Raw genomic sequence first — 18,370 nt, 5'->3', positions numbered from 1 at the left:
AAGGTTTATTATACACAAATGTTTACATTAATAAGTTTTGATATACCCATCTAAGCATTAAACTTCAAGCAAAATCTCTACTCTACAATAAAAATCTGTCTCTGAAATTGTTGATGATGTCATCGTTTTGTATTCAGCTATGATCTTCCACGTCCAATAACATTTGTTATTCTCATATTTTGTACAGTTTGAAGGTTTTATAAAATTCGACTAACGCTGAGTATTTTGTTAGCTGTAACCATTTAAAAAAGTCTATTGTAAGTACCGAGTCATTCAAACATAAGTTACACGTTAATGTTTGTAGCTCTGGATTCGCTTTCGTGCAACGAGAACTTGCAAACATCCACTATTTACATTATATGACAACAAAAGCAAAGGTGACACCAAATACTCCCTATCGGAGAAATATGCTTTTTATTCTGAATCCTTCCTCTGACACCGAGATATGTATCTCATTGAAACGAGTGTTGAACTGTTCCGCCAGTTTCGTATTTAACCTATCTTATTTTGTATTTCAAGGAAAATTAGTTTCATTCACACAGACACAGTTGCTCATCACGTTATGCGACCAAGAAGGTGCTGTGGTGTGCCACACCAGGCTGGTGAAAATTTCTATTTGCTTTGATTCAATTTAAATTTAAATTCTCGTTTCTTGTCCTTTGTATATCGGGTTGACATACAACGTCCTTGTGAAGTTCTAGCAGGGGGCTACCATCTACAGCCTGAATCGTAATGGTGGTACGACAAAGGGAGAGAGCTTGGGGAACAAGACAAACTTTCATTTATATCGGGGAAGCGACTCGAACTTTAAACTGGATTCAAACGCTTTTCAAGTACAGACAGGTTTGGTCTGTTAGGACGAAGACTTGAATTGTTTAATTTGAAACGAGTTTTTAAATGACATGTGTTTTCTTCCCTTTTCCAGACACGTTAGGTGTGTGTAACAAAGTTAATCATAGGAGTATGTAGAATTGTGGAAATTTGGAAGGTCTGTTCTCATATGACAAGGACCATTTCGACTCTTAAAAGCACTGATTACGTAAGAGCTTATGATGTTAGTGTAACACCCTTTAATCAAATACTTTATAATTCAAAATGTATGAGTTAATTCATCTAGTCTAGAAAATGTTGATCATCTGTATGTTTCCTAAATTAAGAAGCAACAAAGAACCTCTTAAAGTCCGGAAGTGATCCAGGCAAATAATAAAAAGTTTTGTTTTGAAATTAAGATGACCCCTTTTCCAAGTAACAAATCGTCTGATCACAGAAGATAGATAAAAGTTGAATATTTTTCATAATTCGTTTGCGTTATTTATGTTGTAGCATCGTTTTATGGATTCCGTACAATGCTAGGTTCTTCCTAAACAAATTCCTTATTAAAAATTTGCCTTCCAATGTTTGTTTACAACATGTTGAATTATGTTTTTCATTAAAAAAAAACTTTCCTAAGGGACTGTTCGAGTTATCCGGCCTTCACATAACTTGTTCACTATTTTTTTTTCTAAAAGGTTTTGTTCACTTTGAATTTAATCATAATAAATATGTAAGCACGAACATATATCACGTAACTAAACATATTTAAACAAATGCAACTGAAGCCGTCCACACCTAATAATCAACGTTGAATATTGGCATCGAGTGAACACGACTGCAAAAGTTAGAAAATTCCTCCTAACACTTCTCATTCATCCGCGAAACCAATCATCTACATCTTTACAAAGAAAACAAAAAGAACAAAATCCAAACCATTCATCCCCATTCTATGTTTCTGCTTCCCATCTGAACCCAAAAGGAACTGGGATGGATCCGCATGGATGCACCATCCAGCTTTGTGTCGCGCGGCGCGTCCTGGCCGCCAGACGCCCTATTTGTTGAAGATATCCTCCACCAGCCGCTTCGTTAATCTCGGTGCTTCCGGGTGGGGTTTACCTTCGGGCGCTGGTAGAGGCGAGCGTTGATGGCGTACAACCGCGGGGACAGGTCACAGCGGACGTTGAACCACCAATCGCACACGAAGACGGCCTGCGAAAATTGCGTTCCATTTGGGCACAGGAACGTGGCTTGCCGGCCGTCGATGTCGCAATAGTGCCAACCTAAAATGAGTGCGGAATTAGGACAACGGGAAATACAGTGCAGTGCTGCTTTGGAATGTTGGAGCTTAAGGCGAGTTTACCTTGCATCTAGTTTCCATGTCGGCGAAGAAGCCCGGGTAGGGTTGTTCATCACAGTAGAAATTGGTGTACGGTACGGCGGCCAGGATGGGATAGTCCGTTCCGGGGCGACCTGTGGTGATAAGATTGATCAAAATTGTTATTTATTCAGATTTAAACTAAACTAAACGGCCGTTCAATTCTTATTGTTTAGAATTGAAGTGCTACGTAATTCAATTACGGACTTTACTAAAAATTTTAAGATTTCAACAAAGTACTATTTTAATCTGTTTTCAGTCTCATCAGATTTTTGTGCCTTTTTATCAATAGAGATATAAGCATTGAAAATATGGACAATCATTGAACATAATATAAATTGAAATCTGGTGAATCAGGCAAGAAAGTTGAAAAAATCTAATTGAGTGGAAAGATAGTGAATTGGGAAAATGGGAAATTGTAAACATTCATGACTGTGCCGCAAGCAGGAATGCTTGAAATCATGTAAATCCGGTTCAACGATGATTGACCCACAGGATTTTAGAACAGATACTTCCCTGCTACAGTAGAGATTTAGTATTCCTTTGAGCTTCAGAACGAAATAAGTTTGGGCTTTAACCTTCCGGGACGTGCTTGGTCCTGGATCACTCACGCAGTCCTGTCGCTCTTGTGAACGACAAGCGTGCATTTTTCAAAGGTTCTGTTCTCTTCTGTTCTTTTTATCAGAATTCCTTCGAGCTTCCAAACGGAATTTGTTTGGACTTCAGAACAAAATTCTTTTGGTGTTCCGACCGGAGTTTCTTCAGCTTCTGAACGGGATTCTTTTAGGTTTCGGAACGGAATGCGTCTGAGTTTCCAAACTGAATCCTTTTGCGCTTTCGAACGAATTCTTTCTGGCTTCCGAACGGAATTCTTTTGGGCTTCTGGGCCGTGTGATAAGTATCGATAGGGATTCAATCGCATTGTGTTGCGGAGTATAGATTCGGCTCAGTAGCAAAACTTTTCGTAACTATTCCGTTCAGAAGCCATAAGAATTCCGTTCGAAGGTCAATGGATCGCGAACGAAGGATTCCGTTCAGAAGTCCAAAGAATTCCGTTCAGAAGCTCAAGGAACTCCGTTCGGAAACCCAAAAGAATTCTGTTTGGAAGCCCAAAAGAATTTCGTCTGGAAGGGTCAAAGTCAGTCCGGGAACTTTTCGGGAAGATTTCGTTCAGAAACCTAAAAGAATTCCGTTCTGAAGCCCAAAAGATTTTCGTTTGGAAGCCTGGGAATCTTTTGTGCTTCCGAACGAATTTTATTCTAGGCTCCAGAACGGAATTCTTTTTGGGTTTCTGAACGGAATTCTTTTGAGTTTTCAAACGGAATTCTTTTGGGCTTATGAACAAAATTCTTTTGGAGTTCCGAGCGGAATTTTCCTTTGGGCTCCCGAACGGAATTCTTTGGACTTCCGAACGAAATTCCTCTGGGCTTCCGAAAACTGAATCCTTTTGAACTTCCGAACGGAATTCTTATGGGCTTCTGATCGGAATAGTTTTGAACTTCCGAACAGAATTCTTTCGGGCATCCGAACGAAACTCTTTGGGCCTCCGATAGGAATTCTTTTGGGTTTCTGATAGGAATCCTTCTGGTTTTACGAACAGATTTCCGAATAGGTTTCTTTTCGGATTCTGAACTGAATTCTTCTGAGCTGCTGAGCTGAGAACCCAAAAGAATTCTGTTTGGAATCTCAAAAGAATTTCGCTCTGAGGTCTGAACTGTTTAGAAGCCAAAAGACTGAATTCGAAGTCAAAAGATTCAGTTCGGAACTCCAGAAGGATTTCGTTTAGAACCTCAAGAAACTTCGTTCGGAAACGCAAATGTTCGGAAGCCAAAAAGAAATCTTTTGTGTTACCGAACGAAATTTCTTCTAGGCTTTAGAACGGAATTCTTTTGAGCTTCCAAACGGAATTCTTTTGGACTTATGAACAACATTCTTTTGGTGTTCCGAGCGGAATTCCTCTGGGCTCCCGAACGGAACTTTTCTGGTCTTCCGAAAACTGAATCCTTTTAGGCCTCCGGACGAAATTGTTTTGAGCTTCTGAATGGAATAGTTTTAGACTTCTGAATAGAATTCTTTGGGTTTCTTGTTGTCTAAACAGACAAACAGACAGATTCTGAACGTTCAGAAACCCAAAAGATCTCCGTTCGAAGGCTTAAAAGGATTCAGTTTTCGGATGTCCAGAAGAATTCCGTCTGGGATCCGAGGGTCGCTGGAACTCCAGAAGAATTTTGTTGGAATCCCAAAAGAATTTCGTTTGGAAGCTCAAAGAATCAAAGTCAGTTCGAGAACTCAGAAGAATTTCGTTCAGAATCCAAAAAAAAGTTTTGTTCAGAAGGTCAAGATACTCCGTTCGGAAACCCAAAACAATATCGTTCGGAGGCCCAAAAGAATTTCGTTTGGAAGCTAAAAGGAAATCTTTTGTGCTTCCGAATGAAATTTCTTCCAGGCTTCAGAACGGAATTCTTTTGGCCTTATGAACAAAATTCTTTTGGAGTTCCGAGCGGAATTTTCCTCTGGGCTCCCGAACGGAATTATTCTGGGCATCCGAAAACATAATCCTTTTAAACCTTCGAACGGAAATCTTTTGGGTTTCTGAAATGAATATTTTTGAACTTCCGAACAGAATTCTTCCGAACATCCGAACGAAATTCTTTTGGGTTTCCTTCGGGTTTTACGAACAGACTTCCGAATAGAATTTTTTCTTCGGATTCTGAACTGAATTCTTCTGAGCTTCTGAGCTGAGAACCCAAAAGAATTCCATTTCGGAAGCTCAAAAGAATGTCGCTCTGAAGTCTAAAAGAATTCCGTTCAGAATCCAAAAGAATTCCGTTCGAAGGCTCAAAGGCTTCTTTTCGGAAACTCGTTTTCGTTCAGAACCTAAAAAAACTTCGTTCGGAAACCCAAAAGAATTATGTTCGGAACCCCAAAACAATCCCACGCGGAAGCTAAAAAAATTGGGTTCGAAAGCCAAAAAGAAATTTTTGTGCTACCTAACGAAATTTCTCCTACGCTTAGAACGGAATTCTTTTTGAGCTTCTGAACGGAATTCTCTTGAGCTTCCAAACGGAATTCTTTTGAGCTTATGAACAACACTCTTTTGTTGTTCCGAGCGGAATTCCTTTGGGCTCCCGAACGGAACTCTTCTGGTCTTCGAAAACGAATCCTTTAAGCCCGAACGAAATTCTTTTGAGTTGAATGGAATAGTTTTATACTTCCGAACAGAATTCTTACGGGCATCGGAAAAGAATTATGTTGGGCTTCCGATCGGAATTCTTTTGGGTTTCTGAAAGGAACCTTCTGGTTTTACAAACAGACTTCCGAATAGATTTCTTTTCGGATTCTGAACTGAATTCTTCCGAGCTTCTGGGCTGAGAACCCAAAAGAATTTTATTTGGAAGACCAAGAAAATTTCGCTCTGAGGTCTATAAGAATTCCGTTCAGAAGCCAAAAGAATTCCGTTTGAAGTCTCAAAAGGTTTCAGCTCGGGAACTCAGAAGGACTCCATTAAAAAACCTAAAAGGATTCCGTTCAGAAGCTCGAGAAGCGCACAAAACAATCGCAAGTTCAAAAAATTTGTTCGGAAGCCTGAAAGGAATCTTTTGTGCTTCTGAACGATATCTCTTTTATGCTTCAGACAGAACGGATTTCTTTTTGGACTTCTAAACGGGATTCTTTTTGGACTTCTGAACGGAAATTTTTTGAGCTCTTGAACGGAAATCCCACGGCTTTCTGAACGGAGTCCTTCTGAGCTACCGGAAAAAGAATACTTTTGAACTTTCGAGCAGATTTCTTATGGGTATCTGAATGGAATTCTTCTGGGTTCCTGAGCGGAGTTCTTCTAGACTTCATAACCAAGATTTTGGACGAAAGCAAAAATGTGAGTCTTAGAGCTCGCTTCATTTCAAAATTAAGATTCAAAATCAATATGATACTTGAAAAAAAGAAGAAAATTTATATTTAATGTGATTGAGAGCGCTATAAACAATTTATTTCATTTGAACATACATTTCAGAAGTACGCTCAGGAGTAAACTTTAAACTTTTGTTTATTTTATTTATTAAATATTGTGTTTGCATACTTTATCACTAGCCCTATCATTTTTCCAGGAAATGGTCTATATGGCCGGGGTTCTGCCAAATCGCACCAAGCGCTAAAAAAGAAATACTAATTTTTCTGTCAAGCTTTCGTTTAGCAGATTTAATTGACTAAAATTCGTATCGGATGTCCCACTAGCCCATTACTAAGGATATCCTACAACAATTGTGTGGATGAATTGATTTCCGTTTAAATTTTACGATCAAAATATCACAAGTCAGTCAATAAGCCGTTTGGTGCGTTTTGGCAGAACCCTGAACATATGTTTCGTCTATTTGTCTCTGCTTTAAATTTTCAAATACAACTTCTGAAGAGAATTCATTCTATCCTTTTTCAATAAAAGACGAATTTCGCGCCAACTCGACCAGCGGTTGGCAGCACCATCTCAGAATCGAATGAAACTTGGTGGGCATAAAGATATGGTATTTCTAAGCCACTCTGCATACTTAGTTTTTCCAAAATTGTCTAAGAGTAACATTTGATGAGGCCTAATTTTTTTCATTGATTTTAAAAAATCGATTTTACTCTAAATGACAAGGCCTACAAAAAGTGTTGTATGGCGGACTGTCGAAATTCTGAAGATTTTGGAAAATATCTAAAAAAAAAAAACAATTTCTACACTGAAAAAAAAAATAGTTTTAAAAATTAAAATCGATTTTACAAAAAAAACCTCATCTCAGAAATCGATGATCGTTTTTTCTGCAGATAGGCATTTCAATTATCTAATTTTTCTGGGAATAATGTTCCTGTAAGAAAAGAAAAAGTTTTTCTAACAAAATTTTTTCATGTCCATGTTAAGTGAAAATTTATCAGCGTGTTTTATGCATACAACGCCAAATATAGGTTCAGCAGCCTATCATCAACCAACGGCACATTTTAGATGTTTAAAAATTTGTTTGGGGAGCAATTTAGCATAATCTAACATATTTGTGGACCAACATTTGAAAAGGGTTTATATTTTCTTTGACTTTTTGTATCGAAGTAACTTAAAAACAATTGAGTTTACAAAATAAAACAAATAATTGCTTTGAAAACGGGCAAATGTTGCCGAAACGAAGGTCGGACTCGATTATCCGGAGTATCGATTTTATTTTCACTCCGGATAATCGAATCGCCAAAAAAACAAATTTGCAATTAAATAACAAAAAACTTATTTTTATTTTATTTGCAGTAGTGTAGTCAGAATCAGGGTTGTTAACGTTAATCAACGATTAACGCCGTTGTCGTTAATTTTCTCTTGGTTCAACGTCAACGGCGTTCCGTTGAACTACTTGGATTGTAACGTTAACGTTAACGGGATGCGTTAAATCAACGTCAACGGACATCGATAATTTGCTCGTTAATTTTTCTCCTTAGGTCCTGCCCAATAAACAATCAGACCGTTTCTAAGCCAATGCGGTTTCCATGGGTCATAGATTTTGTCATTATCAATCATAGTTCACCACCAAAATCCAATGACAGTCTTATTAATATTTCCATTCAAGTCAGATCAAGTTTTGTCATGGAAAAACAATTTGCGATTGGAGCTATTATGATGACGACTTCTACGTCTTCAGGCGGTCATTTAATATGTGCTCATTCAAAAACAGCGGTGCAGATTGGTGTAAAATGCATATGGATAGCTACCAGAATTGACAACTGTGAGAAATAAATATTCTATATCAATATTACAGTTCTGCAAAATACATGAATTCGAAAAAATGTGTCAGTTTATACCATTCATTGATAATAAATACCATGGTAATCTTTCAGTGGGCATTTCGTTTCATGATGATGGCTACATTTTCATTGAATAAGAAATTCGGGTTTATGAGTTAATATTATGTGTTTAATCTAATTTGATCAAGTCACTTATGAAATATATTGTTATCTTATGTCATATTACCCTCATCTGACTGATGAAAATAGCTGAGTAATGATAGCTGTGGTAAATTGTTTTATTATTGGAAATCTAATTTTATTTATATGAGCTTAAATTTATTTGTAAAATTCTTTTGCATATCAATGCGTTTTATGTCTAAATTTTACATCTTCTTCTTTTCTTCTTTGTTGGCCAGATTACCATTTTTGCATTCGTATATCATGAGGCTAACACGATGATACGTTTATGCCCAGGAAAGTCGAGACAATTTCCAATCCGAACATTGTCTAGACCGGCACCGGGAATCGAACCCAGCCACCCTCTGCATGGTCTTGCTTTGTAGCCGCGCATCTTACCGCACGGCTAAGGAGGGCCCAAAAATTGTCAAAATTTTATATATAATGGCGAAAAAAAGCTCTTGCCAATAAAAGAACAACATCTGCAAAGTTGCAGTTAAAAAAATGGATTTCGACAATTCTTTAACGTGAAAAATAACGCAGACGTTAACGTTAAATTAACGGAGAGCGTTAACGTTATCGTTGATTACCGTTTTATGAAGATTACCGAAAAATTCGTTAGTCGTTAAAATTTACGTTAACGAATTAACGGAACGGCGTTTATCGTTAATTAACGTTAACAACCCTGGTCAGAATTCATTTCAGAAAAACATTGATTGATCCACCTAGCGGTTCTCCCTACCCTATTTGACCAACTATAAGCTATTTCGATCACTTTTGAAATTGCTGTGACTTCAAGAATAAAGTGACCTGAAGGGCTCGACTGAAAGAAGATTAAACTATATCGATGTTGAGCTTGCTCTATATACTATCCGAAAAATGACATTATTTTTGTTTTACAATTTAGGCCGTGTTAGATCATGGATATTGAAAGAATTATAGTTATATCGGCACCAACATTTCAAAAGGACTTTTGTAAACAAGAGCTTCTCACGTCGCTGGTGTACTTATTTGAGCCCACCCACGCAATCCAACACCACTGATGGAATCAACGAATCCTCTTATTTCATTAAATGGCGTTGGATTGCGTGGGTGAGCACAAATTAGCCCACCAACGACGTGCAAAGCTCTTGCTTACAAAACCAGTTTCGCCCGTATGAAATGTTGGTGCCGATATTATAGTTGAGATATGAACAATGGCCTCGATAAGTTTTAAACGTTCTTTCAATAGATCAATGACGCTTTTTTCGCGTCGAATGCAATTAATAGTGAAAAAATCGTTTTAAAATCACTAGCTCAGAATCAGAATTGTAAAATAAGAATTAGGACATGAAAAATGATATGGCAGAAGCGAGAGGCAAGTCTAAGAATTGAGAAGCGAGACGCGAGCATTAAGAGGTGAGAAATGAGATTTGACAAGTGAAATATAAGAAACAAGAAGTTAAATGTGAGTATGAAGGAATGAAATGAATTGAGAAGGGAAAAGTGAAGAATGAGATGGGAGACGCGAGAAGTGAGCATTAAGACATGTGAGATTGAGAAATTAGAAGGTCAGAAATAATAAGAATTTTGGAGTCAGAATTTAATAGTGAATAGTAATCGATGAGAAGAAACATTAAATGTGAACATGAAATATGAATTTTTTGTTCTGCTCATTGAGGGGTTAAAAATCGCCAATTTTCGCGTAACGTACTTTATGGCTCTTCCCTATGCTGTTAAGGCATAACGGGCCGAATTTCTTTGATTTTTTACGGTATTGCCAATGATTACAATTGATATTTGATAAGTGCGGTTTCTTGGGGCACTTTTAATTGGTGATTCGTAAATTGGGCCAAAAACCCAGCTTTTGCTAGTTGGAGTGAAGTTGTGCTCCAACTAGCGAACGATCACTATACTTCGTCGTCGGTGTTATTATGATCTGCTTTAGCTAGTTAACATGAAGTAGAATGATTGTTGCTCACCGGGGGAATCGGTATCTTTAATACTTTTCCATTTAGTGGTGCTGTTGTAGCTGCTTGTGTTGCTGCAATCCCGAATGAAAAAAATTAAATTTTTGATCACCACTCAACGTCAGTCTTTCAATTCAATTGATGATGATCAATTGATAAAAACTCGTCAGTGAGTAAGAATGATTTAAGAATTGTGTTTTGATTTGAAACATTTACCTTTGAGCTGGAATAATGGAAATCACAATTGAGCGTTGCCTCCGTATTAAAAACGAGAGTTGATTTAAATTTGGATTCCGAAAGACTTGAGACTCCTTAAACTCTTTTTCTTACTTACCATGAAACCATTTCGCCAAACAGAAGAGTTGCCGAGACTTTAGACAATTAGCTGGTATTATTAAGGTTTATATTTGAATGATAATTCTGTGTTAATCATGAAATGTGGAAGGTGAAAAATCGTGCACACTGGTGTTGTGGAGCTGGACGAAAGAGCCTTTAGTTGAATGAACATTTAGTCTAATGTTGAAAGTCGGGTTTGGGATATTTCTCGCTTAACTTTTCAAAAGGCCTGAGTAAAAAAAATCATGACTTAGTTTGAATTGCATTCAACAGACCAATAAAAAGCTTATGATTGCAGTACTCAAATTAATTCATGAAAAAAATGTTATTTAGGTACTTTTAAAAAGTTTAGCGAGATTTCGTTGATTGACATTTAGTCGAATGACATTTGGTCAAATAACATTTTGTTACAAGGACTTTAGGGTCGAAGGGACATTTGCTCGAATGGACATTTAATTAAAAGTGAAGTGTGCAGCATTGGCTTTTTAGCTCATCAATGAGTAAACGATTTTTACCGGGTAATGTCTTTTCGACCTAGTGTGGTTCGACGAAACAAAATTCGACTAAATGTCATTTGACTTAGATAGATGGGTTTGCTATTGACTATGAACATTGCACGGACGAGCTTTATCATTTTTTCACTACAAAGAAAATAGGAAACAATAAGGCCACGAAATGTTAAAACTGACATCTACTGGCCTTGTTGTTTCTAACTTTCATGGACAACAAAAGAGAAAGAGAATCGTCTTAGTTTCTCATATCCCGTAGGGAATATTTACAGTTTTCCTATTATTAATTCTTTTTATCAGTTCATCATTCCTTGGTCAATATTGGAGCATTAATTATGTGACATTTGTAACTTTGTTATACATCATTAAGTTTTCAATTATTATTTACTAAAGTTTCAAATATCCATTCGACGAAATGTACCAAGATTATTCATTTGAAAATCTGCTTTCGACTAAATGTCCATTCGACCAAAAGTCATACAACCAAATGTCACACGTCTTTAGTGGACTAAAAAATCATTTTCGACTAAATGCCATTCGACCAAATGTTCATCGGATCAAATGAAATGTCTTTCGACGAAATGGTATAGATTTTCAATGAAAAAGTAGCATTGCTGGCAGTTGAAAAAGAATCTCATAGCGGAAGGTTACTCTTTTGTCTTTAAACTTTATTGTCTTCAATCTTGAATAGAATTTCCTACACGTTCAATACTGATGTCATCATCAATTAGCTTTTAAAATTCTCAAAATCAGCAACCGATTCAAATAATCTTGATTTCTTTCCATCCCAATCGTAATATTTACTATCTATCCTCGAATCAAAAACGAGTCCGTCCAGTATATCATATTATGCACTAGAATGAAGTTGCAAAACTGTAGGGCAAGTATAAAAGAAGTTTATTGTCGGCGTAGCACCAAATTAGCGCATCTTTAGGTGAATCCAGCGCACTACATCCGAAGTTGGGAATGGTGCCTGTATCTTTGAAGATAAATCCAACTTCGGTATAAAAAGCGTACTAACTTTGTTCCAGATAGACAATAATTATCGCAGGCCGAACTTCAGCTAGCACAAAGAAGAAAAAGAAGAAGAGATGTTTGTGTCGAACTCTACTAAATACGTTATTTATGTATGCCAAATGCACGCAAACATAAAAATATACCTACTTTCAGGCTTTCCTCTTGAGTCCAGACACAGAATCAACAATTAAAACAGACACAATATAGCACAAACGATACAGACTCGATCGAATATTTATAACTATTCGAACAAAATAAAACCAACCGTAACACTAAGTATTTCAGTTTTCGTTCGCTGAAGAAAATAGTGACTGGCTTGGCTATGTAATGTCCAAAATGTGCCTACCAAAAACTAATGGAATGAAACTGTTACCTACTTATTCAAACTGCAAATTTTTCAAATTTACCGTTTCATCATTATTTTGGGTGGAAACGAGAATAGGACTTTCCCTTAATTCGGTTGTTTAGCAAAGAAAAATATGAGTTTTTACAGTTTAAAATGAAGAGCCTGTTTTTCTGATCTGCAACATATTTTTATTTTGTTTGAAAACCTTTTATTTACATTTTTCATTTTATACTGCAAAATAAACCATTTCAGTCAATAGAATGACACTAACATTCATAGAAAGACAGCTGGCCTATGCAGCATAAGAACAAATAATTTTAAAATACAAATAAAAATAGTGCTGGGGCGCCAAAAATTCTGAAGAATTGGAGTTTGGCTCAGTTTTTCCTGCAGATTCATAATACATAAAAGCATCGATACCCCTAAACAACCCGATTGACGCTTGATTCTCCGATCAGTTTCAGTTTGTTTACCTTTTGGGCTGACGTGTTTTGGACTCCAGTGTACAATCACCTATGCTATGTTAAATATAACTATTTAAAATATAATATTTTTTCGAAAAAAAAAATTCAGTCCAAATTTATGTTCCGTATAAATGATAAGTTAAGGCCGTTACAAATATTTAACTTAAATTATGTCCTACTGGTCTCTGGAAGGTGAGGGGGGATAATAAAAAATATTAAAATTAATAAAATCAAAAACTCCTCGGATTTGTAAAGAATGTTTGAAAATCCTCAAAATCACAGATTTTTTTGTTGCCCCCTCAAAATATTATTTTTTGGCGAAAATATTCGGGAGGAGGGGAGACATAATTGTTTTTAGATATTTGTATCGGCCTAAATTAATGGTAAACATATTGAGAGTATTACATACTTTCGATTGTTATCATCGTTAAATTTGAATTTGAAGGTGCTTGTGCATTTCCGTCGTTCCATTTGACACAACCTTAGATTTCCTCAACTAGAAAGTCCAAACAAAGATCTCGACTGTTCAGGAATGTGTTGATTTTGTTTATGTGACAAAGATAACCCTGCCGATCTAGTAAAAAAAATGCGAAATCTGATCATTTTATTCAATGATTTTATAAAAGGGTGTTATTGTTATTCATCTCTTCATCTATTACAATATTCTTTATTATAACACATTCAAGTTAATGAGTTGCTTCTCTTAGGGTGTATACAGTCGTTTAAAACAGCTCGAAATCATCGTTATCTGCTTCAGCACCAACATTATCATTCTTTCTATAATATTCACAGCTGTGTATAAAACATCAATCACAGAACGGACAGAATTATATTCACCATTCGACACGACTGTGTGTATGTTCCGTTCTTTACTCGCATGTAAGTATTTCTTTGAGTGCTATTTTAGATTCAGTAAAGACCGCACACAAAGGCGTCCGCTACCGAATTCAATGCAAAGAAATCTAATTTAATCGTATGGGTTTGTATGTAGTATATCACGTCTGTTTCAACGCAGAAGGTCCCGGTTCGAACCCGGCAAACAGAAGTTTTTTTATTTATTATGCTATTGAATGTACTTTCATGCTTAAATTGATTTGCTCCCTGCACACCACCGTCCGTGTGAAATGATGGTGAAATAAATGAATGTGAAATGCCACAAAACAAGCGATGAACGGTTGTGTGCAGTAAAAGAACGACGAAGGTGTGCAATTTTATGCACTTCCCTTTAATTGTGCAGTGTGAAACCGCTGGCCATGGCGGCGGTGACCTTTTATTAACATATGTTGATGACCCACCAAACATATGTGAGGGGCGAAATACATTTATTTGCTCTTGGAAGATGAAACACCAACCGAGCAAGCATACGGTACTTCGGAATTGGTTATTAGAATTTATTTTCATTCAATGTTGGCGCGAATTGCCATTTGTCCTCGGCAACAACACTGCCGTGCGCTCTGGATGGATTTTACACCTCGCACAAAAAGAAAGCAAATTGCAGCAGATCGAAGAGATTTTTTTGTTCAATTTAGTCCAATGCGTATTTTGTGTTTTCTGTTTGACCGATGCGTGTGGGTTGGAGCAAGCAAATGGAAGTGCAATTTTGTTTCGGATACATTCCTTTGAGATAAATAAATAATGGTAGGTAATCTGCCCAGCGGCAAATATCATAGCACTATGGCGTGTCAACTTGGTCAAAAATTGAAGGGGTTGACCAAAAAAGAAAAGATCCTGTCGTTGATTTTGAAGGCAAACTTAGAGCTGGTGAATACAACAAACGCCGTACGTCTTGTTTCTGATGTTTGCATTCTTAGTACAAATGGCGCAAAGTGCATATTCTGCGCAACCCAAGGGTAGGCAGTGATTGGCGGTGGACTGGGCAAGATTGTTGCTAATGGGTGCAAATCTGCTGTCGTGAGCGCTGCTTGTATACTGTATACGTTGGTGCGCTTTGCTTTGTGTGAGATGAGTATTTTTATGTTACCGTTAAGTGGGTGAATGAAATCCTTTTTTGGAACTTTATTGGGAAAGATATTCTTTTAGTTTTTATTTTAAGGCGTATGGTTGCGTAAAACTTTTTGACTATGGGATAAAAGGTAAAATAGGATAAATAATCAGTGAGCAACCTCAATTAAAATTGCTGCTTTCGGTCAGACGTAAGACGTTTGTAATTATTTTTTTTCGATGTTTTACATTGCAATTTTCATTTAGTTAAATTCACATTAGATCCATTATTTTTCTTGACACGGATAATATTTCCGATTCGGTAATGTTTCACCCAAAACCAATAATTCACCTGGAATAGATTTTCCCAGCTCCAGGTACCCTGCACCGAGGGGTCAAGAATCCTGGCGGCACCACGGCGAGACGTCCCCAGAGGTGTCCCTGCTGTCCAAACTTTGGCCTGGCTCCTCGTCCACTCGCTGCGATCGACCGAAACGCGTGGTTGTCCGCGCGTTTGTCCGCACGACACTCTCTGTGACCATCTGCAACAACAAAAAAGCATCATGAAGACGCGAATTAGATAAGCTATATAGGCGGATGACATCTGTTTAGGAGTTGTCAAAGCGGCGTGGTTCGCCATCCTATAGCCCTTTTGCGTAATAGCTACAGGATGATGATGGTACGTCTGTTTTATTACCGTTGCTAACATCAATCGTTATGGAAGATTTTGTCTACTATCAAAACACTCGTTTGTAGTTAAATTACAGACGAAAAAAAAACATGGATTGGTCGTCACGATTGTTATTGTAAGCCAAGGCGAGAGGCTTTAAATAGTCCGCTCATCTTTGGCACTTAAGGTATTGATAGCTTTTTAGGCTGGTTAATGTGATCAACACTTTGTATTTGGTAGAAGGAGGAGCCAAGTTTGAAACAAATACAAAAGTTTTGTCAATCTAACCAATCAAGTTTGCTGAAAATAATCTAAAACGTTTTTCTACTGCACGTTAGGAAATGTAAATAAATTAGATGCTTAAAACGTAATACGAAAAAATATGTCATAGGGGAAATGTTCCGATCTCCATCTCACTGTACATATATCCATCTCATCGCTAAACAAAGAAATACGGCACAAATTCGTCGTTCTTTTTTGTCAACATGCGTGCTCACTGCTGAAAAAATCAAAAATAACAAACAAACCAAATTCTTTTCCATTGCTTTGTTTTTGATGGGATGGAAATAGGAGCTATAAGATGAAGTGGCAAACCGTTCCCCTATGTCAATTTATATTTGTCCATGCTTGCAACAAATAGAATTGAAACTGAAACCATGTCATGGTGATTCACATTGTGTCGAAATGTTAAAATCCGATTGAACCAGAGAGAGGATTTTGTAAAACTAATTACCGCCATCGGGGTGACAATGGGTCTGGGGTGAGAATGGGTCATCGCTCTCACCGGAAGCCTGGAGGTCGTAGAGCAAAATCTTCAAAAGGTCTCTTATATTTTAGTCTTCTTGCCCTCAGATACATTAAATCCATTCTACAAGCATTCTAAGTAGTTGAAACAGTGATTCATTCTCACCCCCATTTGACCCATTGTCACCCCCGACGACGGTATTAAGAATATGTTCCGGGGGTATGTTCCATCTTGTCACATTTCGAAATATCCTCACCTTGGAATGTTGGTTTCCTGAAAGAAGCAGTAACTTTATGATCAGTTTTAATTTGGCTAAACGAGTTCCTAGGAAGATGTTCTCAGAGCATTTGGTCCATCTGGTCGAATTTCGGAGCACCCCGGAATGCTGAGGGTATTTCGTTGTTTTTCAAATGTCTTCTGAGGATATTTCGTCCTTCCATCAATATCTCCGCAACTATGGCCAATGGCCAAGCTCGAAACGATTACCAATGCTCTATAAAATGATCGGTTTCAGAAAACAACCAACTTCACTCCTCAGTTCGAACAAAAAACCTGGGAAATAGTGGTAATTCTGACTTTGAAAGTAAGCCGTTTTTTCCCGCATATTCCCACAGAAATATTTAGTTGGGCCTCTGTGCTGGCGCTGTGTACTTTCAGGTTCCGAAGAAAATCTTGCCCGAACTTGACCTATTTTGTGAAAACTTCTTCTTCTTCTTCATTGGCGTTACATCCCCTACTGGGACGCCACGCAGCTTAGTGTTCATTAAGCACTTCCACAGTTATTAACTGCGAGGTTTCTAAGCCAAGTTACTATTTCCGCATTCGTATATCATGAGGCTAACACGATGATACTTTTATGCCCAGAGAAGTCAAGACAATTTCCAAGCCGAAAATTGCCTAGCCCGGCACCGGGAATCGAACCCAGCCACACTCAGCTTTTTAGCCGCGATGATTAGAAAAAAACGTTTAGGCAATTTATATAGATGATCTATTATTGTCAGGGTTTTCTATAACCAATATGCTCACTGACCTAAACATTCTTTGCATATCAAAGAATATTGTGGCCGAATTTCATTAAATTTGGTCAACAAAAACCCCCCTGACAATAATAGAACAAAACCTGTCAAAGCTGTCATTTCCCCTATCAGGGTTTAATTTTTCATAATCAGGGTTTGGAGGAATCGCGCTCAATAGACGACGAACAACGATAAAAGAGAGGTAAAAACTGTTTGGAATCACTACTAGCCATGAAAACAAGTTGATCGAACCTGTATACGACAAAAAAACAAAACCGGATAGGCCTCCACCGAGGAGTCATACAACACGCATTGTTCTCGCTCATTTTGTGTTGGGGACCATATTTTCTTCGCACAGCTGTTTAAAACAAGTTGAAATGCATCATCAGATTTTTATTTTTTCTGGATTCAAACCCTGTCCATACTATTTTTTGATTTCCATTACAAAACCATTACATAACAACAATGTTTTATGAAGTTTTTTTTATAAAGTGCATAATAATTCATTTCTTGGGTGCTAACTGTATGTACCCGGCTTTGATTTACTTTCAATTACATTAGGGGACGAGGGGGTAATTTCGCCAACGGGGTGAAATGGCCAATGCTTATTTCAAGATGAAAATGCAATCGCTTGTTGAATTATTAGCTCCATCCAGGTGTCTGTTCGTATGATATTTTTTTTTTCCTGTTCGGGTGTGCCACTGCGACCAGTTATTAGATCTATTGTAGCGTTACCTGTATCCTTAGTGTTTAAGTGCATGTCGAATGATTCCATTACTATTGATAAGCAATGCAGTATCGGTTTCGATACAGTTGTTGTTTTGTTTTCTCAAGAGCACCATGACAAGGTCCCGCTATTTAGACCCTTCACAGAGAGTAATCCCATTGAAGGCGCGCCCCTAATCAATAGGAAATCAATCCTGTCTTGAGAAACAGAACAGTAATACTGTTTTGGCCATGCATCGGAGCCCTAGCCACATCCTTGTCTTGTTTCTAGCATATTACCAGTAAAGCTACAAACCGATGATTTAGCTCATCTACAAAACCATTTCTAGCAAGAGAACTTGTTCAGTAATAAGAACTTCCGTGTGTTCCTCTCACTACCATTGTTCGCCAGTTCAAGAAGAGTTAGTACGTATTTAAACCCTAACTCGATTTTTCCAGAGTCAGTTCAGCCTAGGGACGGTGCAAAGGTTTTAACTAATTGTTTGAAAAGTTGTTTCTGCCGTGCACAGTTTAGCCTCAAACAAGAGGAATTCGAGTCTTCAACTGTCTG

General features: G+C 37.5%; 1 pseudogene; it reads right to left on the bottom strand.

Annotated features, from left to right (window-relative positions):
- Positions 1-1,864: 1,864 nt before the first annotated feature.
- The window catches only part of LOC134206822 (uncharacterized), a 68,356-nt pseudogene continuing 51,850 nt past the window's right edge, over positions 1,865-18,370 (bottom strand).

The sequence above is a fragment of the Armigeres subalbatus genome, chromosome 1, assembly GCF_024139115.2.
Source record: "Armigeres subalbatus isolate Guangzhou_Male chromosome 1, GZ_Asu_2, whole genome shotgun sequence".
NCBI classification, from domain to species: domain Eukaryota; kingdom Metazoa; phylum Arthropoda; class Insecta; order Diptera; family Culicidae; genus Armigeres; species Armigeres subalbatus.
Note: the sequence above shows the minus strand (reverse complement) of the source record. Positions and strands in the feature narration are given on the sequence as shown.